General features: G+C 37.6%; 1 long non-coding RNA gene across 1 annotated transcript in view; it reads right to left on the bottom strand.

The window, feature by feature from the left end:
- Positions 1 to 17,468: 17,468 nt before the first annotated feature.
- LOC117036618 (uncharacterized) overlaps positions 17,469 to 23,012 on the bottom strand; it is a 53,975-nt gene continuing 48,431 nt past the window's right edge. Inside the window, exon 3 of the long non-coding RNA XR_004425418.1 lies at positions 17,469 to 17,521. This is a non-coding gene — a long non-coding RNA (uncharacterized LOC117036618). The remainder of the gene's footprint in view (positions 17,522 to 23,012) is intronic.

Raw genomic sequence — 23,012 nt, forward strand, 5'->3', positions numbered from 1 at the left:
AGTTGACACATCTAAATCATTTTGGGAAATTTTAACACAGGTCAAAGAGAAACTGATAGTTTCAGCTTTAAAAAAAATGATATGAATATAGAAGATTGAACAACAAAAATCACAAAGTTCACCAAGCTTGGAGGTGTGTGTGTGTGTGTATTTATTTATATACACACGTACACAGTAAACACTCTTTTCAAATACACATGGAACACTTAATTACAAAACTATGCACTTCCTAGGTCTAAATAGAATTCTTAAAATATTTTTAGGAAAATCATATCATTTCAATCATATATTCCACTATGATTAAATTAGAAATTAATAATGAAACGATAGTTAAAATTAAAACTTGGTAATTTTAAAATATACTACTAAATAACTTGTGAATTCAAAAGTAAAGCACTACAGAAGTTAGGGAACTTTCACAATAGAATGATAATGATAGCACTACATATCAATAGCTATTGAATGAAAAAATGATCATTCAAAAAAATTATTAGCACCTTGACATTCTTTTCCTGCCCACACACATCAGGTAAGACTACCTCGGTGAATCAGAGAGTTCTAAGAATGGAGAATCTCAAAAGGGAAGGAGATGGGACCTCAGTCTCTCTCTCTCTCTCTCTCTCTGGTGGCATCCTCACTGGAGTCTCATTCCCTCTGAGTCTACTTTCTCCACTTCAGCTTCTATCCCCAGCAGCAATAACGATTTTCCTTACACACATGGAAAGAACGGAAGTATGAAATATATGTTGGTTTAATATTTTCCAAAATAGTATCCTCATAATATTAGAGCCTCAAAAATAGTGTTATCATCTACCAATTGTTTGATAAGAAAGGAATTATACTGAAATATAAAATCTCTCCCTGTCCTAAGGAACTTGAAGCCTAGATGAGGTAGAGTAGCTCCCGCCCCGCCGCCCATTTTCAGTTTCACTTTCCCCACTTTCAGTTTTCCATGGCCAACCTCGGTTCGAAAATATGAAATGGAAGATTCCAAAACTAAACAATTCATAAGTTTTAAGTTGTGTGCCATTCTGAGTACCTCATTTCAACTCATCACATTGGCATTGTATCATTTCACATTACCACAAGAAGAAGGGTGAATACAGTGCAGTAAGACATTTTGAGAGCTCACATTCATATAACTTCTATTACAGTCCATTGTTATAACTATTCTATTCTATTATTACTGTTAATCTCTTACTGTGCCTAATTTATAAATTAAACTTTATCATAGGTATGTATGGGGAAAACACAGAATATATAGGGTTTGGTACTATCCACAGTTTCAGACATCCACTGAGGGTCTTGGAACATATCCCCATGCATTAGGGTCAACTACTGTATTACAATGGGTACATATAGCTAGCTAGCTAGCTAGCTAGATAGATAGATAGATAGATAGATAGATAGATAGATAGATAGATAGATAGATAGATAGATAATCGTATGAGAAAACAACTCTCCACAAAAGCAATAAGTTGGACTATCAAATGTGAGATTTTACAGTGCAGTCAGCCTTGGAGTGGAAGGTAATTTCAAGCTGGAATATTTAGATACGAGGAGGAAGTGGTGGGACCTTGAAGGCTAGGTAAGACGGTGATGCACAGAGAGGAGAGGTTCTGAACCACAGTTCTACAGGGAGAACAACGTGAGTGTTAGAAAGTATCAGGCTAACTGATGCGACACAGAGCAGGTCCATTTAACTGGGGCTCAAATGCAGGTTTCTGTGTAGGAGAGTAGTGGAAGATGTGTCAGGAAAGGCAAACTGTGGCCAAGTTGGCAATAGGGTCAGTAGTGGGTGGGCGACCCTAAATGCATGTTTGAAATATCTGGACACTGATCTCTAGGGAACAGAAACCTGCTCAAAGTTATAGTGGGGGAAAATACCATATTTGAAGCCGTCCTACGAAGCTTCATTTGAAGCTTTGAAGCAGGAGAAGGGCTCATCATGTAAACAAATTACTCACTTTGTAATATGAGTAACCTGAGACAGATTCAATGAAGTGACTCAAACTTCATAGACAATAGAGCAGGGAATAAAAATCAAGACTGTTAACCTATCACTTTGGGCATTCCTATTCATCTGTGCCACTCCCTCTGAGAATTATCTTACTCATGATTAAATTATGTGAAGAGTGTGTCCAAGTCCTCAACTTTTTCTTTCCCTCCAAATATCAGTACATTCTCCTCCCCTACCATCAACAACTCCATGCTCAGCCCTTTCATTTCGCCCCCGATCACAATGTCTGGAAGTTTCTTCTCAACCTTCCAAAACTCCTTTCAAGAAAAGGATCTGAAAACTGCTTGATACAAAGGTACAAATGTCTAATAAAATTTTGATGACTAATTTCTCCCTGAGGTATATGATTTCAAGATTTAACACAGAGGAATGATGCTCTAAATGAAAATATCAACAAGACATGCTTTGGTAAAGGAAAGTCTTCTGAAGAACCTGAAAACATAGGTACATAGGGAGCCTTCCATTCGTAATCATCCGCATTTGTGGAAAATTACTCCATAAATATGTTTACACTCTATTGTCCTATCAATACTGGAGATAAGTTAACACTAGAGAAAGTGAGAGGAAAGAGAATATAGTTTGCAACCAACAGGGAATGTTGTTGAGTCAAGCTGTGAAAATAACTTGCAAGCATCACAGGTTATCATGGCAGCAACAAAGTCCAGCAATGAATGAATCAGTAAACAACAAGCTTCCTGAGTCTTTGGAAATTGTTTCCCCCATTTAAAAAAACAGAAGCACCTTGACATTCATTTTTTTTTGTTTTTTAAGAGTGAAAAAAAATGCAAACAATCTTTGGGTTGAGGAGGAGGCCTCCCCTAAAAGCTTAGGGTTCAATCCACACACAGATTCATCATTTCGGTGGTCAGAGAAGGGAAGTATCCAAAAGTGTGGTTTATCCATCAAGAAATTACATTTGTGGAACTGCTTTGACTATATATTTTACTGGTCAAATCCCATTACACAAAAGATCATTTTACTAAAGACTCTCCATAAATATTTGCCATCATTTTATGAATTTGCATTTACCCAACCAGCATAATTTTCATCTGAGCATCCATTATTACATCAGTGTAAACTTCTTCTTTCATCTTGGACACACCTGGGAAGTGATCCAGAAAATGTTACACTTAGTGGAAAGAGGCGAAGTCGTACTTCCCTCTTCCTAGGACTATAACGCAGTGCTGGGTGTCGAGCTTTGTGGTCTAGACTGGCACATGCCATGGCTATGTGTCAAACTTACAAATGGACAGAATTGGTAAATTGCCATCTGCAATTTCAGGGTTACCAACAGGCTCTTGACTTCTCAAGCATTTCTCCCCTAATTATGCTGCTGTCTAAAACACCACTGTACCTTATAGCTAACCCAACCATCAAACCTGTTTGTTAAAAACTTACTGACAGTCAACTTTCTGGCCAGTGACCTTGGAAAATGTTAAGGGATAGTAGTTTATAAAAATTCTTAATCTCCAGTTAAAAACCACAACCTAACTCAATGGCTCAAGAAAGTAATAGAGTAACATTTCTTCACTGAATCAATACTGCATTAAAGAAAGGTACTATCATTGAAAAGTTATGAATACAAAACAGCTCAATGATGTATTAGTGTCATTGCTTGCTGTCTCTTTCAGTTTGCTAGCATTTCTGAATATAAGCAGAAAAGAACACTTCTCAGGTTTAGATTTGTCAGTGAGATCCTATTGGTATTCCATTCTGCCCTGTATAAAGGTGTTTTACATCTCCATTCAAAGCCCTGCAGATACAATAGAAGCAACCTAAATATCAGAATGAACACTGACGTCTATTTAGTTCTGTTAGTACATTCTCGAAGAGTTCATATTTTAAAAATAATTTAGTAACTTGTTTATCAAAGAAGGTAAATTATTCCTGCCAGCACTCTCTTTGCTTTGTGATCCAGCAAGTCACAAAGTCATTTTTTCAAGGTCACTTAGCACAAATTTAGATATAGTTTTCAAAAATTAAGCTTTTTAAAGGGTCTATTTCATTGATACAGAACTTTTACAAATCAATAAGGAAGAGGCAAACCCTAAGCAGAAATGATAATACCTGTGGTAATACAGGTTTGTTATAATAGGCATTCTTATCCATTGCTGTTTGGTAGTAAATTAACAAGACCTTTCTGAAAAATAATTTGGCATCTTCATATCGAAATCCTTAAAAATGTTTTACCCTATGATAAAGCAATTTCACATCTGAGTTTACCCAAAGAAGGGTGAAAACACTTCAGGCATAGGTAAAAATGCTGATGTGTGTTCTCTGAAAGTATTAATTATATCATCATTAGATTCTCGGGAAATTAGACACTACACTGGGAACCAACAATAAGAGATTGTCCAGAGCAGGCACTATAGCCCACTAACCAGCACAATATCTGGCACAAAGTAAAAAATTATTAATAAAAATATGTATTAACTGATCAAATATGTAAGTCAATATTCATTTTATAAACCAGTGCTAATCAAAATGAAGTCCATAAACTGGCAATACCAGCATCACCTGGGAACTTACTAGAAATCTGCACAAAATTTGGGGGCCCCAGCCAAATCTACTTACTCATAATCTTTGGGGGTGGGGCCACATAAAATATTTTAATAAGCCCTGTAGGTGATTCTGATGTAGACAAAGCTTTGTAAAGCACTACGCTAAAATACTATGCAATCTTCAAAAATCAAAATGTCTCAACTTCATTACGTTTTTAACATTTTTTTCCTACTTCTATCTCCACCACCGCAGTAAGCTATTTAAGATTCTCCGAATAGCAGAAGAGTAGTTCCCCTCTAAGTCCAGATTCCTCTGAAAACCAGAGAAAGGAGCTGAAAGGTAGGAAAGATTTTATTGAATTTCCCTTGTTGAATTTCATTAGGATCTCTGACAGAGGTCATGATTGAAAATTTCCAGATTCTGGAGACAGAACTGTGTTGAAATTCTGGCTGTACTACTTTCTAATTTGGCATCTTGAACAAATTATTTAACTTCTTTGAATTTCAATTTCTTCATGTATAGAATAGGGTTAAAGTTACCTATGTGTCAATGTTTTAGAGTGGGGATTAAATATGATAAAGTCTATAAAGCTCCTTGAATAGCATATATTAAATTCTCAACAAATATTAATCCCCTCTCCTTAGATCAGGGCTGTTTTCTTTAAGATACTGTATCTACGCTTAGTAAGCAGGAAGTTATATAAAGACATATCTTACCATTTGGGGCATTTTGGGTATTTTTCACAGTGTTTGACATATGCTAGGCTGTGTGTAAATATTCAATAATTGATTGACTGATGATGTGATGAGTCAGTCAGGCAGGGTTAAAGGATCCAGTCCTGCTCAATGTGGTTAATTATCAGAGAAATCCAAATTAAAGCTCCAAGGAGACACCACCTCACGCCTGTCAGAATGACCATCATCACTAAATCAACAAATGACAAGTGCTGACGAGGATATGGAGAAAGGGAACCCTTGTGCACTATTGGTGGGATTGCAGATTGGTGCAGCCACTACGGAAAACAGTATTAAAAACAGGACTACCTTATGACCCTTTTGGGTATTTATCCAAAGAAATCCAAAATGCCAATTTGAAAAAATATATGTACCCCTATGTTTACTGCAGTGCTATTCACAATAGCCAAGACATGGAAACAACCAAAATGCCCATCAATAGACGATTGGATAAAGAAACTGTGGTACATTTATATAATGGAGTATTAAACTGCCATAAAAAAGAATGAAACCTTACTATCTGCAACAACATAGATGGACCTAGAGAATATTATGCTAAGTGAAATAAGTCAGGCTGAGAAAGACAAATACCATATGATCTCATAGGTGGAATCTAAAGAACAGAATAAACGAACATACAAAACCGAAAAAAAAAGAAAGAATCCAGTCCTTTGAAATTCACTGCACTGTATTAAACCACTTGAGAGAGAAGAGGAATGCTTAAGCCTGTCGCCACTAAAAGAAACATGCCAGTGAGTACAGTAAAAGTCACACTTCTGACCGAGCACTGCTATCCTTTACTATCTGTGCTTTCCTTCTTCTAAACAAGACTGGATCTCTTCAAACATCTGGCAGGTGGCCTTTAAAGCAGAAAAACCCTGGATGATATTTACCAAGCCATAATAAGAGATAACACACAACTTCCAGATGTCCTTCGTATTGGCAAATGGAGGCGTTGAAAACTCTCAAAAGATAAAAAACCAAAAGAATTAAGTGTGTTTTTTTTTTCCTAATTGGCAACACAAATCGAAAAGATGACATTCGGAGACCAATTTCAACACGAAACAGAAAAATCTATCAAAATATGGCACTGAATCCTTCTTTGGGAACTCATTACAAGCCAGAAGCTTTTGTGGAAAGAGACCTATCCTTCACCATAATGAACTCTCCACATTGCTATCTAACTCCTGTGAGAAGGCAGACATGTTCACACACTCTTAGGGACTGTCTGATGTGAAATGAGAGCAGATGGACAAAGTTGTTAACTACTTACTATGTTCCTACCACTGCAATAGCGCTTAGGGGCATAAGAGTAAGTAAGACATGTCCCTTGTCACGAAGGAACTTACAGACCAATAGGCAAGCCCATAAACGTGTAAATGACATGAAGAATTACAGGCACCTTTATAGACACTGGATTCGGATACACCAGGTGTTCAGAAAAAGAAAGGGTCAATTCTTCTAGTAGTGGAGGGGAGGACAGATGCTTGAATGGCTTTTCTCACGATACATCTCTAAAGATGAGCAGGTCCCCTGAAGCCTTGCTTTTCAAAGTGTGGTCCATGCACCAGCAGCATCACATGGGAGGTTCCTAGACACGCAAAACTTAGGCCTCGCCCCAGATCTACTCCATCAGAATTGATTCTCCCCTTTTAACAAAATCCCTAGAAGATTCATGGGCACATAAATCTTTGAGAAATGCTAGTCTACAGCAGTTTCTGAGGAGTGTTTGAGGCAGAAAATTGATTGCAGTAGGTTGAATAAGTAGATGAAACATCAGGATAGTGGTGGCCGAGTTAAAACTAGGGTCCGTAATACATATTCAGCCCACATATGTACTTTATTAGGACTGTCCTGTGTTTTAAGCATGGAGAAATTTCAAACAGAAATTCAGATTTTATGATTCTTTTGCGGAAAAAAATCGACAATTTTGGGCCAATTGGATCCTGATTCCGAAAGGAGAACGAAAGGCAGCCCAGGATGTCAGTTTCAGACAAAGTGAGCCACAGTTACCTTCAATTCAGCCCTCTTCACTCATCGTCATTATTACCGTTCTTGTCTCCAATAGACATTTGAGACCGTCACCCTTGGAACCACCTTTATTTTATAGAAACTGAGTAAGGACTGAAGGGAGAGTAGTAGGACAGCAACTAACAATGGAATATCGAGTTGATGAAGGAATTTTTTGAATGTGTTTTTAGGCTATACAGAAAATGCCAATAGAAAAAGAGAGGGTGGATATGTGGGAGAGAGAGGGATAAGGAGCACGATTCCGACAGAAAAAAGAGAAAAAGGAGGTTATAAGAAAAGCACAAAAGGGCTTAGCCTACCTCTTTCTCTGAGGCAGGGTGGAAGGAGATGACGTCCATCAGATATAATATTTCAGGTGTTTACACAGGAGGCTCAAGAGTTTCTGCCTGAGAACTCCACACTACCTATGCAGAGGCAAGATAATCTACTGAAAGTGAAGCAGCAGCACTGGGAAAATCAGAGGAGCAGTGACCATTTAGGATAGCAGCCTACTCCGGTGACAGCAGATAATCACTGAAGCAGGAAGGTGACTTTTCAAGTGATCTTGGGAGCCCCGCTGAAGTCGGGGAGCAGAGAAGAGGAACAGCTCCGCGACAGTGTGATGCACCGGAGTTCTAACCTCCAGCTGCAATGAGCATCACGGGAATAAGAAAGTGAACGTTTGGATGGGCCTACGTTTGCAGAGTAAATACAGAAGAAGGTAAAGTAGGTATGGAAGCCAAGGGTGTTGATAAAAGTGGCTGAAGTCACCTACTATGAGGTCCTGAGTACATGGCAAATGAAAGAAAACTCCGAAAGTGATATAGCAAACTTGGCAAAGAAAGAGGAACGAGAGGAGCTAGAGGTTCCAGTAACTCAAGAAATAAAGGATTTAAAGGGTCAACTAGTACTCACTAGTGGAGCCAGAATTTAAACTCAGGATATCTGACTCCAAAATCTACACTTTTTCTGCCATAACCCTTCATCTCTACAAGTCACACAGAAACACAAAGATAAGTCTCCACTTTTCTGAGAGGTGCAAGTGGGGCCTGTTTGCCCTGGACTCCCTGGCAGAATCACTAAGAAGTCATCTGCATGTGGTTAAAGAAACTGGTGCTTTCATTTCTGTTGCCTCCTCTGCTTCCCTTTGATTCCCCATGTCCTCATGTCAGCTGGTTTGTTATATATACATATACATATACATATACATATATATATATATATATATGTATATATATATATCTCCTATTAAAGTCTTCAAAGTAAAACAAGAGAAGGACTATTTATGTATCATTATCTCTAAACCTGCTAGTTCAAAAGAAGACAAATAAACAGCTATTACACAACTTCCGTGTGTTGTTCAAGAGGTAGAACTGTCAACACTGATTTTCTGGCTTCAAATTACCACCTTTGTAATTGTAAAATCTCTATTGTGCATTCTGTGGACTCATAAAATATCACGATGATAATAACCATTATTTTTACCCTTACTGTTAACACTGAAACATTGAAACTTCAGAATGTAAATAGCAAAAACATTACCTGGATAGTGGGCCCATGGAAATCAAAGAATACGTGATTTTAAATATAGACTTAATCGCATCCTATACCATGACTGTTATTGTCATTAAAATTACTACTTGTATTTACACGGTGCTTATTTTTTCAAATGACTTTCTCATGCTTCATTTTACGTCACTCAGTGCACATGAGTGAGTGTCAAATGCCATTGCTATGTGTCTTACTCCCTCAGTCATCCGACAATTTAAAATATAGTGAATTCAGATTCGGAAGGAGTGTAATCCCCAACATGCAATCGGTTTAAACAGTAATAGAGCACACTCTCAGTAAGTGGTGCATTTTCATACTTTGCTTTAGCAATTGAGGAAAAATCCTGAAACTGAGGAGGCAAAAACTGAAGAGAAAGAAAAAGTTAGGCAATGAAGAAATGCATTCCACACAACATTCATCCCAGAAAGCTCATTTCCCTCTGCCGAAATTTGGGGAGCAGGGAGAGGAAAGGCATTCAGGAGTCTATAAACCCATCCCTATTACAATGGCAGAAGGTATTCTGTAGAAGACAGTGTTTATAAATTATTTGCATTTAAGAAGTCTCAATTCTGCACTAGACAATTCTAAACCATAATCAAAAGGAACAAAAATAGCTAACACTAAATACATCCTTTGGTTAGCTCTATGTAGTAAAGTAAGACCCCATCACTGAACTTTAACTACAAACTTTGTCTAGTTACATAAAAACAGACGAGGATGCACTGTAATTAGTGTATCAGTTTTGATACCAAAAACGAGTTTCATTCACTGAGACCATTAAGCATCAATATGCAATATATAAGCAAGGAATGTTAAATGATCAGGATGAAAAGGGGGTCCTGGTCCATCCAGATATTTCATCAGTCACCTGACAGTTTTTCATCAGTAACCTGGTGAAAACATTCTACCTTGTGTATCCTGCTCCATGAAAAGATTTCAATGCATTCACATGCCTTCTGCAATGAAAGTAGATGGAATGGATGACTGAATTGGTCTAAGCATTCTTAGACCAATTCTATCTTTCACCACATCGTGCAATCTATGCTCCATGAACACAGAAGTACTCATAATTAACCCAGAAGGTTGTACTACTTCAACACTCCATGACTTTGCTCATACTGTATAGTCTAGTCTGCCAGGAATAACCTCATTTTCCCACAGACACCTTGGCCCTACCCAGTTGTAACATTTTCAACTACAGGCATTGCCTCATCTATGTATGAAGCCATTTTTGATCCAATAATGAAAGAAATGACTTCTCTGTCTTCTCTTCCTCCATTATATCCTATACTAGATTCTGTCAGAGTACCCAGGGGTTACAGACTAAAACCTTAAGAATCCAGAGAAAGGGCCGGCCCGGTGGCTCAGGTGGTTGAAGCTCCATGATCCTAATGCCAAAGGCTGTCAGTTCAATTCCCACATGGGCCAGTGGGCTCTCAACCACAAGGTTGCCAGTTCAGCTCCTTGAGTCCCACAAGGGATGATGGGCAGTGCCCCCTGCAACTAAGATTGAATACGGCACCTTGAGCTGAGCTGCCACTGAGCTCCCAGATGATTCAGTTGGTTGGAGTGCGTCCTCTCAACCACAAGGTTGCCGCTTCGACTCCCGCAGGGGATGGTGGGCTGTGCCCCCTGCAACTAGCAACGGCGACTAGACCTGGAGCTGAGCTGCGCCCGACACAACTAAGACTGAAAGGACAACTTGACTTGGAAAAAATCCTGGAAATACACACTGTTCCCCAATAAAGTCCTGTTCCCCTTCCCCAATAAAATCTTTAAAAAAAAAAAAAAAAAAGAATCCAGAGAAAGCAAATTCAAGGATGTGTTATTGAGTTGTCCACCATTACAGGTAATTGATGCTCAATCTGGAATCTTCTGAAAACATTTATGCAACAAATATTCTGGAACTGTCCACCTAGGATGCAAAGGAGGGAAGCGTGTGTTTTTGTATGTACCCTCCACTGTTCGCCGGTGACCCTATGGGCATTAACTCAGCCACGTGCCATGTTGCACATATGCGAATGCTGAGCAGATGTTTTCCTCCTTGGTAGCAAAAGAGCTACAGGGAAGGAAGCAAGAGGTATGGAGGATGGGTACAAAGCAAAACACTGTCAGGTTGCTCCTTCATAAAACCTGTCAAAATCTGCTTTGACCTGGTCATAATGACCATGCCTAGAACAAAGGGGGGGCACCGAGAATGTGACACAGGAAATCACAGCCATAACTAGGGATGATTTACCAAATGTTTCCCCAGCTGGTAGCATATTTCACAGAAGAGCTCTGATGTAGCTCATGACAGAAAGTACTACAATCTGAAAGAAGAAAACGCTCATATCCAGCATATACATTTTCTACATTCACAATTTTTTTTCTATTTAAAAGGTGCTATATCTTGACTTTGGTTAATTTCTTTCAAGCCCCAATCTTCCAACATGCATGATGAACTTTCCGAGTACTACAAGGACATATGTTCCCATCTCCTTTGTAAACACAACCAATGAACTTACTTTTATTATCTTCCTTCTCATACAATAACAGAGCTTAAGGCCTAACACAGCCAAGCCTCCAGCTCATTTCAATCCCCAAAAGGGAAATGCCTGTCTTGCTTTCTAGTGTCATATTCTTCCTCTGTCTTCATCTATTTCCCTCCCAACTCCTCCTTTCCAGCCCCACCAAGAAGTTAATTTTCATAAAAATTGGCCCATTAATCCAATCCCTAATAAATTAGGTTTGAGCAAGAAATGATAATTTCCCAATAATACAGTGCCTTACATTTTTTAAACATAGAAGTTATAATTGTATAATCGTATATGAGCAGAGCACAAGGAGGTTTTGTAGAATTGTTTTCTCAATTCATTGGCTCACTCTGAATGCAAGAAATTCTTTAGTTGTACCTGGATTAAAGATGAAAGAAGATCCACGAAGGCATAAAATATGGACCAAAGTGTTCACATCTGGCTTTATGCCCAGTGATAATGTCTGTTCATGGTGAGAAGATAGAAGCAGTTCAAAGCTAGTCTAAGAAGATTTCTTGGACAAAATTCTCAATCTTTTCTAAAAAATAACATTACCAGATGTCTTCTTTCCATGTTCCTAAATAGATCAAAGCTTCAATGAAAATAAAAAGGAAAAAAGTAGGGAGGAAGAAAATGTCTCTGAACATTGATGGGAAACAGGCCTTTCAATGATCTTGATGAAGTAAATCAGTGATTTCTCCTAATAAACTGATACCCAGCCTTTTAGAAGCAAGAAGCAAAAATTTAGAAGCAAGAGGCAAAGCCAGGACAATTTTTCATTCAAAGAGTAAGAATTCTTACCGGAATTAAACATTTTTGTAAGATATTCCCAATAGGTCCACAAGAAAGTATTTTTATTCTTCACTCTTCAAGACAGAAATTCTCAATCACCTAGATAACATCTAGTACTGTATAAGTCCAAACTTATCTTCCACATTCAGGAAGTGCTAGGCCACCAGTGGTAAAGTTTCTGGCCTCATTAAAGTGGGGAAATAGCAAAGAAAATGGATGAACAAGGACATTTTTCAAATACTGCTAAAAAAAAAAGTTCTTTGCTAATATTGCTAACACCAATTGAAGTTGACAGAGATGAGAAACTATAATTTCCTGTAACCTGCAAGGGAATAAGCCTGGTTGATTTAATACTTAACATTGAGTGCCTGTCTTCTTGATTTTAATATGCACTGGGAGGAAGGAAGGAAGGAAGGAAGGAAGGAAGGAAGGAAGGAAGGAAGGAAGGAAGGAAGGAAGGAGGGAAGGAGGGAAGGGAAAGGGGAAGGAGGTGTAGGTCAAGGAGCAGTGTCTTTGGATGGAAGAAGGACAGTCCTTACGGAAGTAAGGAAGTAAGGACTTAAGTCAGGAAGGAATCCTTCGGAGCCTTTTTGGTAGGGTCGTGTTGTTTTTTTTTTGTCATCACCCTACTATGAGCCCGATGATATATAAAATATTTTTCATATTCATTACTCTAACTTAGTCCACCTAAGTTTTATGTGATGGACAGAGTGTCTATACACAGAAGGCTATGAAATTGTGGAGGAAGTCCATTTTTAGAGAAACAAGACAGAAAATCTATATTAAAGATTAATTCATGAAATAACCTTGAGCCATTCACAAAACTCTTCATCCATGGTACCCTCAGCATTTAAACTGAAGGAGTCAGTCTACATCATATTTTATAGTCTAATATTCTATGGCTTAATGATAAATTTCAACAGAAATCTATGATTTGAGCCGCTTTTCCCTCCCTTCTCCTTTCCACCTCACTGGTATTATCAGCATACATTTCACTGGGAATAGCAAGAGTCAACTAGAGAGACAGGAGGAGTCCCTGGCGCATGGAATGTGAATTTCATTCAAGGACTGGATGGAGAAACTGCACAAAAAAACACATGGACATTCAGGACATTTTTCTTCTAGCCAAACTTTCTGTATTCTTGTCTCAGAACAGATGCTCTTATGCATCAACAGTGTAATCCCAAGAGCTACTGTGGTCACCTGTTTTTAAGCAAGTTTCAGGTACCACGGTGTTGAGCTCCAGAACTTTGTCTTGAACAGGGAACTAGGCTCATCAGTAGGGCTATCCACTGCAGCTAGGGACCCAGACCATTCACTCTCCTCTCTTACTCTCCTGCAGTACAAGTCAAATTAATTACTCACACTCAAGCATCTAAAGCAGAAGCAAATTTACTTAAGGTACACGAGACAAAGAGGGACACAGATTCTGTCCCTGACACAAGAGAGGCTATGGCCCCAGCATCCTCCAAGAAGAGGGATGTGGATGCTGGAAGATGCAGTGATAATAGATTCTCCGTGTCCACAGAGTAGCCACGAAGGTACCCTACTTAATGACTCCTATCATGAGAAGACACTAGAATTGTATCTCAGGCAATTATTGAGACAGGAAAGATGTAAAAGTCATCAGGGACAGACCTGGAGTATATCATCTATTGTTCGGTCCCTTTTACCTATCCTTAGGTTAAATAAAAATGATAGCAAACTAAAATTAATGAATTCTTACCATGTGAAAAGCACAGTACTAATTGCTTTACATGCTTTGCCTTATTTAAATCTGACAATAACCCTCTCAAGGAGGTACTATAATTATAGGCCTTGCAGTGGTATTACCAACCTTCATTTTGTAGGTAAGAAAACTCAGTATAAAAGAGGTTAAGGCAATGGCCCAAAGTTATATTGCTAATAAAGACAATGTTAATATTCACACTCTGCCCTTTGACAAAAATAGTCCTCTTCACAGACAGAGTCTGAAATTCTAGTTGTTGGGAAAGCTTATTAAAAAAGAGATTCTAAAAATGGTGCTGGGAAAACTGGACAGATACGTGCAAAAAATGAAACTGGATCACCTTTTTATTCCATATACAATAGTAAACTCAAAATGAATTAAAGACTTAGATGTAAGACCCCAAACCATAACACTCTTAGAAGAAAACATAGTCAGTAAACTCGCATATATTACCCTTAGTAATATTTTTACTAATATATCTCCTTGGGCAAGGGAAACAAAAGAAAACAAAAACAAATGGGACTGCATCAAAATAAAAAGTTTTTTCACAGCAAAGGAAACGACCAACAAAACGAAAAGACATCCTAATGAAAAGAAGATATTCAGCAATGATACATCTGATAAGAGGTTAATATCCAAAATTTATAAAGAACTCATACAACTCAACACCAAAAAAACAAACAACCCAATTAACAAACTGGCAGAGGACCTGAAATAGACTTTTCTCCAGACGACATACACATCGCTAACAGACACATGAAAAGATGTTCAACATCACTAATAATCAGAGAAATGCAAATAAAAACCACAATGCAATATCACCTCACACCTGTTAGAATGGCCGTCATCAATACATCAACAAACAAGTGTTGCTGAGGATGTGGAGAAAAAGGAACCCTTGTGTATTGTTGGTGGGGTTGTAAATTGGTGTAGCCACTATGGAAAATTGTTTGGTGCCTCCTCAGAAAATTAAAAATACCATTACCCTGTATACCTAAAACTAATAAAAAAAAAAAAAAACCTTCAGTTATGTACAAACAGCAACTGCAATAACCATATTTCCTTTAATAACTATGATGCTATTCCTTTTCTCCAGGTTTTAGGAATATATAATAGATAATGAATAAAAATAAATCCTAAAAATCTTGCAAGCAGGAATGGAATATAGAGCAAAGACTTTGACAAGTACAATCAAAATGTGAATTTTTTGCATGCCAATGATCAACAGACTGTTAAAGCAGTTTTATAAAGGAATCATATGTTTTCCAGTTTCATTTTAAAAGTCTTTTCAAATATCTTTCAATTTTTCTTCCATGCTTTGACACCGAATGAATTATATTTAAAAATGCAAAACATAAAAAATACCATATCTTGTGACCCACAAATTCCACTCCCGGAATTTACCCAAGAAATCTAAAACACTAATTTGAAAGGATATATGCATCCCTATGTTCATTGTAGCGCTACTTACAAGAGCCAAGACATGGAAACAACCCAGCGTCACTTGGATTCAACCATTACTTTACCTCATGCCCTTGGACAAGGTATCCATCTTCTGTATCCTTGTCTATGGTGCCTGCGAGCAAGTGTACACACAGACGCACGTGTTGATCTTTAAGGTCCTGTTCTAATCTAGCCTCCTGTAATTGCTCTGTCATCTTCATGAAAATAGAACATAGAGTTCTGAAGGAAGAATAAATTGGCACAACCTCTCCTGAGGGCAAGTTGGCAATATATATCAGGAACCTTAAAAATGCCCACAATCTTTGACATAGCAACATCTCTGGAATTTTTTTCCATGTAAATAATCACGATGCACACAAACATTTGTGAACCAAGAAATTTGCCTTATGCATAATGACCAAAAAAGAAAAAAAAGAAAACAAATGCCTAGCAGACAGGAGTTGTATATGTCTGCAGACATATGATGTATTTCAAAATCATTAAAAATAGGTTTTAAAGAAAAGTTTAATGACATATACACAATGTTCAGCATGAAATATTAAGGAAAAGAGCAGGTGGATAAAATCATAATATAGAGAGATTTATTTATACATATATTCATGTATTTTATATATATAAAGAATATATATAATACCATTTTTCTTCTAATACCATTTTTTTTAGCTTAAAAAAGCCCCAGCTTTGTTGTGGTATAATTAACAAATAAAAATTGCATATAGTAAAAGTATACAACATGTTTTGACACAATTATATATTGTGATTACCATAATCTAGCTAATTTGGAAAAAAAGAGTATATATATATATATATATATATATACATACATACATACATACATACATGGAGAGAGAGAGATGGCAAGGAAGAGAGGAAGGGAGAAAGAAAGAGATAGAGACTGGGTTTAAATCTCAATTTTGCTACTAATTAGCTGTGTGAACTTTGGCAAGTTATTTAGCTTCTCTGTGTCTCCATTTCTTCACTGAAAAATTCAGATGATAACAGTACTTACCCGATAGAACTATTTTGAGGATTGAGTCAATAATTTAAAGTTCTTTGTCTTCATCCAGCCTATACCGAGCACACAGTAGATATTGGCTGGGTACTCAACTGAGACAATAGAATACTATAACAGAAATCCTTTAGTCTCTAGTCACTTAAAGCATTTTCATACCAGATTTATTAAGGTCTCACAACAATCCTAAAGACTTACATTAGGCAAAGATTCCCATTTCTAGGTTTCAGTTGAAGAAATGGAGAAACAGAAAGGTATCATAATTGGTCTGTGCCACTAAATAAGTCAGTGGCAGAACTGCAAGTATAGTCTCTCTTTTATTCTTCTTTTCTAGGGCTCTTGCCATCATTTAAGAAATACTAAGGGATAATTTATAGTATTCGAATTTTCTTATCATGTGTATATATTATCTGATCCAAGAATCTCAATGTCTACATATTTTAAATTTAAAAAAAATGACAGCACGTTAAGGAAACATGCAATCTCATTAAAGGAAAGGAATGGACTCTGCTACCAGTTATTTGTCAACTGGCCAGCCACCCAGCAGTGAAAGCGCCGAAGGTATCTACTACCTGACAATCTTTCCAGGTGTGTGCAGGCTCTATTAAACTCTAAGCACACAGTTCCTGTATAAGTGTTATTTCCTGCTAAGGTACAAGGAAGAAAATGCTGAGACAGATCTTGGAGATTCCTTCATGTCCCTTGGGTCCCTGGTAGATCATTTCAGAGGAATTGAAATGGGACAAGATCCTCAACTATTGGTTACTGTCTAGGACTTGTGAAGATGACTAAAGTTTCCACCTCCTTCTAGTGTTGCAAGTTACCTAAAAACCCTACTGAGTGCGAGACATCTTAGTATAAAGAGATTTTTGCCTAATCTCATTAGAATTTACCCAATTTACTTGATGCAGGAATAAAAGCTTGAGTGTAAAGCAATGGGATAGGAAAAATTAGGCACACCCTTTGACAATATCAGGTACAAGCAGGGGTCCTAACTTTGGTTACATAACAAACAAACACCCTGCATAGGAGACAACTGGGAAGCCCTTCCCTAGTAAATTCAGCATGTTAGGTAGGATTATGCTGTAGATTCAGCTTTTTCATAAGTGCGCTGAGCAGTGTTAAATAAAACTACTCACCCCTCTGTGTCACACTGTTCAAGAAAACAGGCTGTCTTCTATGCCAATAGCCCTAGAAGCAAAGCAACAGACAATGTGGAAGGCCGCTACCAAATTAGAAGTGGAAATGCAGAGACCTCCTAAAATCTCCACTGCAATAAAACCCCACTTAAAATGGAAGAAAATAATACAGAAGCATCCCTTTCCTAGTTAATGCAAATTTGCTACTGATGTCAAGGCTGCTGAACAGAATAATCATGTGTCTGATTCACTGTCGCAAAATGTAAAATGCAAAAGAAGAAAGCGGAGGAAGAAAAAGCAAAAATCATTATCTTCAAACTTGAAAAGTATTGGACTCATAAATTCCTCTTCTTCTGCTATCCATCAAGGATTAAAATACTTTCAGCTCACTGCTTCAGCCGCATCAATGTATTTAATGCTATACAGGGAAAGAGTCTGAAATCTAGCAGCTAATGCCCATGGTTCATCTTGGAGTATGAATAGGAAGAAAAGGCTAATTTATTTGGTTTAGGAAAAAGTCTATTCTCTTTACTCCAAATAATTTTTTCCAGACATATCGAATAGGTGGTAGAGTGTAAGTATGAAATATATGGTAAAAAGCAAATGCAGAATAGGAAAAAAGCAAAATAAACTCATTACCCTGTAGATACAAGACAGTAGTTCCTTTTACTGTCTCCTCAATTCAGTTAATACCATGTTTCCCCAAAAATAAGACCTAGCCAGACCATCAGCTCTAATGTGTCTTTTGGAGCAAAAATTAATACAAGAGCTGGTCTTACTTTACTGTACTATAAGACCAGGTCTATAATATAACATAACATAACATAACATAACATAACATAACATAACATAACATAACATAATATAATAAATACAGGGCCTTATATTAATTTTTGCTCCAAAAGATGCATTAGAGCTGATGGTCCAGCTAGGTCTTATTTTCGGGGAAACACGGTAGCCTCACAACCTACCAGGTGTCATCTATGATGGTATCACAGCCTTATCCAGCCTTATCCATGGTGACCCCATCCAGTGGTCACCATGTGCCTCAAAACTCTTATCTGCCCTCCTTTTTCTTCTTCCCCAACCCGCACAACTGCCTGAGGTCAAGCCTTCATCATCTCTCAGACTCCAGCTGTCCAACTGTCTCCTTGCCTCAAGTGTCATCCTCCATATAACTGAGTCAGCTCTTGGATATAACTATTTGTAGGATTCCATTTGTTTCCGTTTGTAATTACAAGCCACTAGAATATGGACAGACTCAAACCTTAAATTGGTTTCATTTGACACCCAGCTGTTTAAAAAAAGAATGTTATTAGTTGCCAGCATTTAAGTATCATGAAAACTCACCTTAAATAAAAATGAGAGCTCAGGCTTCTCTAAGAAAATCCGGATATATGGCAATTCAGCGTTCATACACTAGAAAAAACCACCATCTGTGGGAGTGGAGTCCCAGCTGCCTTCCTTAGAAGGGACCTTACTACCCAAGTTACCTCAGTCACTATTTGGTCACTGTCACTCATTTATGTTACCTTCCTGGCCTCTCTATACAACTGAGTCTGTGACCCACGACCCACAATATCAAACCCAAAGTCTTTGTCATGATTTTCCAAGCCCTTCGAAATATTGCTCCAACTTAAACACACCAGGCCTAATTTCCAGCCGCACCCCTCCCATAAACACCTGCCACCATGCGTCCTTCCCCACCATGTGTCCTGCCTCTTATTTGCTATCATGCTGGCTTTTGTGCTCAGAATATTCTCCCTATCCTTGTCCTCGTAAAATCCATTACTCACATCACCATGGATCAACTCAAATAATATGAACTTGTTCATCTTCCCTGGTCATTTCCCATAGGAGTCTCATCATATGTATTTTCATAACATTATTATAGCACTTTTCAAGATATAGTTAAAACGTTAAGGGTCAGTATCCCTAAACTTTGGTAGGATGGTGTCTCATCTTTATTTCCCCCATGGAATCTAGCATAAGCATGGCCACTTAGAGATAGTCTATAAATATCTGTTCAAATACAAGTTCAAATATCTATTCTAATATACTTCCCCACATGCCTGTTCCTTCTGCTACAGAGCTTCAGCCAAGGAAAAATGGCTATTTTTTTTTTTTTTTTTTTTTTTTTTTTTTTTTTTTTTTTTTTATTATTTATTTTTTAATTTATTGGGGTGACAATTGTTAGTAGAATTACATAGATTTCAGTTGTGCAATTCTGTATCACATCATCCATAAATCACACTGTGTGTTCACCACCCAGAATCAGCTCCCCTTCCATCACCGTACATTTGATCCCCCTCACCTTCATCCCCCACCCCCCAACCCCCTTACGCTCTGGTAACCACCAAATTACGTTCCCCAGATTAATATTCAAACCCCGTGGCCATCCTGTGGTCACCGACTGCCCTCCAATCCCCTCACCCTCCCCCCCACCCCCCACTCCCCCCGCCCATCTAGCAACCCTCAGTTTTTCCTCATTGTCTCCCAAACAGTTTCTGATTAGTTCATTCACTTATTCTTTTCTTTAGAATCCGCAAATAAGTGAGATCATATGGAACTTATCTTTCTCTGTCTGACTTATTTCACTTAACATAATGTTCTCTAGATCCATCCATGTTGTTGCAAATGGTAAGATTTCTTTCTTCCTTATGGCTGCATAATACTCCATTGTATAAATGTACCACAGTTTCTTAATCCAGTCATCTACCGATGGGCATTTTGGTTGTTTCCATGTCTTAGCTATTGTGTATAGTGCTGCAATAAACATAGGAGTGCATAGAGATTTTTGAATTGAAGTTCTGGATTTCTCCGGATAGATACCTAGGAGTGGAATTACTGGATCATAAGGTAGTTCCATTTTCAGAATTTTGAGATACCTCCATACTGTTTTCCATAGCGGCTGCACCAGTCTGCAATCCCACCAACAGTGCACAAGCGTTCCCTTTTCTCCACATCCGCGCCAGCACTTGTTGTTTGTTGATTTATTGATGATAGCCATTCTGACTGGGGTGAGGTGGTATCTCATTGTGGTTTTTATTTGCATTTCTCTGATGGTTAGCGAGGTTGAGCATTTCTTCATATGTCTGTTTGCCATCTGTATGTCCTTTTCAGAAAAATGTCTCTTCAAGTCCTCTGCCCATTTTTTAATTGGATCGTTTGTTTTTTTGGAGTTGGGTTGAGTAAGTTTTCCATAGATTTGTGATATTAATCCCTTATCAGATATATCACTGGCAAATATCTTTTCCCATTCAGTAGGATCCCTTCTTGTTTTATTGATGGTTTCCTTTGCTGTGAAAAAACTTTTTAGTTTGATATAATCCCACATGTTTATTCTTTCTCTTAGTTCCCTCGCGCGAGGGTGTATATCAGTAAAAATCTTACTCCGGGTAATGTCTGAGAAGTTTCTTCCTATATTTTCTTCTAGGTATTTTATGGTTTCAGACCTTACATTTAAGTCTTTAAGCCATTTTGAATTTATTTTTGTATATGGTGTAAGGAGGTGGTCCAACTTCATTTTTTTGCATGTGTCTGTCCAGGTTTCCCAGCACCATTTATTGAATAGACTGTCATTACTCCATCGTACATTCTTGCTTCCATTGTCGTAGATTAAATGGCCATATAGGCATGGATTTATTTCTGGACTCTCTATTCTGTTCCATTGATCTATGTGTCTGTTTTTATGCCAGTACCATGCTGTTTTGATTACTGTAGCCTTGTAGTATAATTTGAAGTCAGGTATTGTTATACCTCCCACTTTGTTCTTATTTCTCAAGATTGCCTTTGCTATTCGGGGTCTTTTATGGTCCCATATAAATTTTAGGATTATATGTTCTATTTCTGTGAAAAACGACGTTGGCAGTTTGATAGGAATTGCATTGAATATGTATATTGCCTTAGGTAGTATGGACATTTTAACTATATTAATTCTTCCTATCCATGAACATGATATGTGTTTCCATCTATTTATATCTTCCTTCATTCCTTTCATCAGTATCTTATAATTTTCTGAGTATAGATCTTTTACTTCTTTGGTTAAATTTATTCCCAGGTATTTTATAGTCTTTGGAGCGATCGTAAATGGGATTGTTTTTTTAATTTCTTCTTCTGATGTTTTATTATTGGTATATACAAATGCAACTGATTTCTGAATATTAATTTTGTATCCTGCCACTTTACTAAATTCATCTATCAGCTCTAATAGCTTCTTGGTGGAGTCTTTAGGGTTCTCTATATATAGTATCATATCATCTGCATACAATGATAACTTTACTTCCTCCTTACCAATCTGGATGCCTTTTATTTCTTTTTCTTGTCTGATTGCTGTGGCAAGAACTTCCAGAACTATGTTGAATAGAAGCGGAGATAATGGGCATCCTTGCCTTGTTCCTGATCTTAGGGGGAATGGTTTTAGCTTTTCCCCATTGAGTATGATGTTAGCTGTGGGTTTATCATATATGGCCTTTATTATGTTGAGATAAGATCCCTCTATTCCCACTTTCTTAAGGGTTTTTATCATAAATGGCTGTTGGATTTTATCAAATGCTTTTTCTGCATCTATTGATATGATCATGTGATTTTTATTTTTCATTTTGTTAATGTGGTGTATCACATTAATAGATTTGCGGATGTTGAACCACCCCTGCATACCAGGGATGAATCCCACTTGATCGTGGTGAATGATCTTTTTAATGTATTGCTGAATTCTGTTTGCTAATATTTTGTTGAGGATTTTTGCATCTATGTTCATTAAAGATATCGGCCTGTAGTTTTCTTTTTTTGTGGTGTCTTTGTCTAATTTTGAGATCAGGGTGATAGTGGCTTCGTAAAAAGTGTTTGGGAGTCTTCCCTCCTTCTGGATTTTTTGGAAGAGCTTGAGGAGAATTGGTGATAATTCTTTTTTGAACGCTTTGTAAAATTCACCTGTAAAGCCATCTGGTCCAGGGCTTTTGTTTGTTGGGAGACTGTTGATTACTGATTCAATTTCCGTGGTGGTAATCAGTCTATTCAGGTTTTCTGTTTCTTCTTGAGTTAGCCTTGGAAGGTTGTACGCCTCTAGAAAATTGTCCATTTCTTCCAAATTGTCAAATTTGTTGGCATATAGTTGCTCATAGTAACTTCTTAAAACTCTTTGTATTTCTGCAGTGTCCGTTGTCACTTCTCCTCTTTCGTTTCTGATTTTATTAATTTGGGTCCTCTCTCTCTTTTTTTTAATGAGTCTGGCTAAAGGTTTGTCGATTTTGTTTATCTTCTCTAAGAACCAACTCTTGGATTCATTGATCTTTTGTATTGTTTTTCTGGTTTCTATTTCATTTATTTCTGCTCTGATCTTTATTATCTCCTTCCTTGTGTTCCCTTTGGGCTTATTTTGCTGTTCTTTTTCCAGATCCCTTAAATGTGAAGATAAACTGTTGATTAGTGATGTTTCTTGTTTCTTTAGGTAGGCCTGCAAAGCTATGAATTTCCCTCTTAGGACAGCTTTCGCGGCATCCCATAGATTTTGGGTCGTCGTGTTTTCATTTTCATTTATCTCG

This window comes from Rhinolophus ferrumequinum, chromosome 17 (genome assembly GCF_004115265.2).
Source record: "Rhinolophus ferrumequinum isolate MPI-CBG mRhiFer1 chromosome 17, mRhiFer1_v1.p, whole genome shotgun sequence".
In the NCBI taxonomy this organism is placed as follows: Eukaryota; Metazoa; Chordata; class Mammalia; order Chiroptera; family Rhinolophidae; genus Rhinolophus; species Rhinolophus ferrumequinum.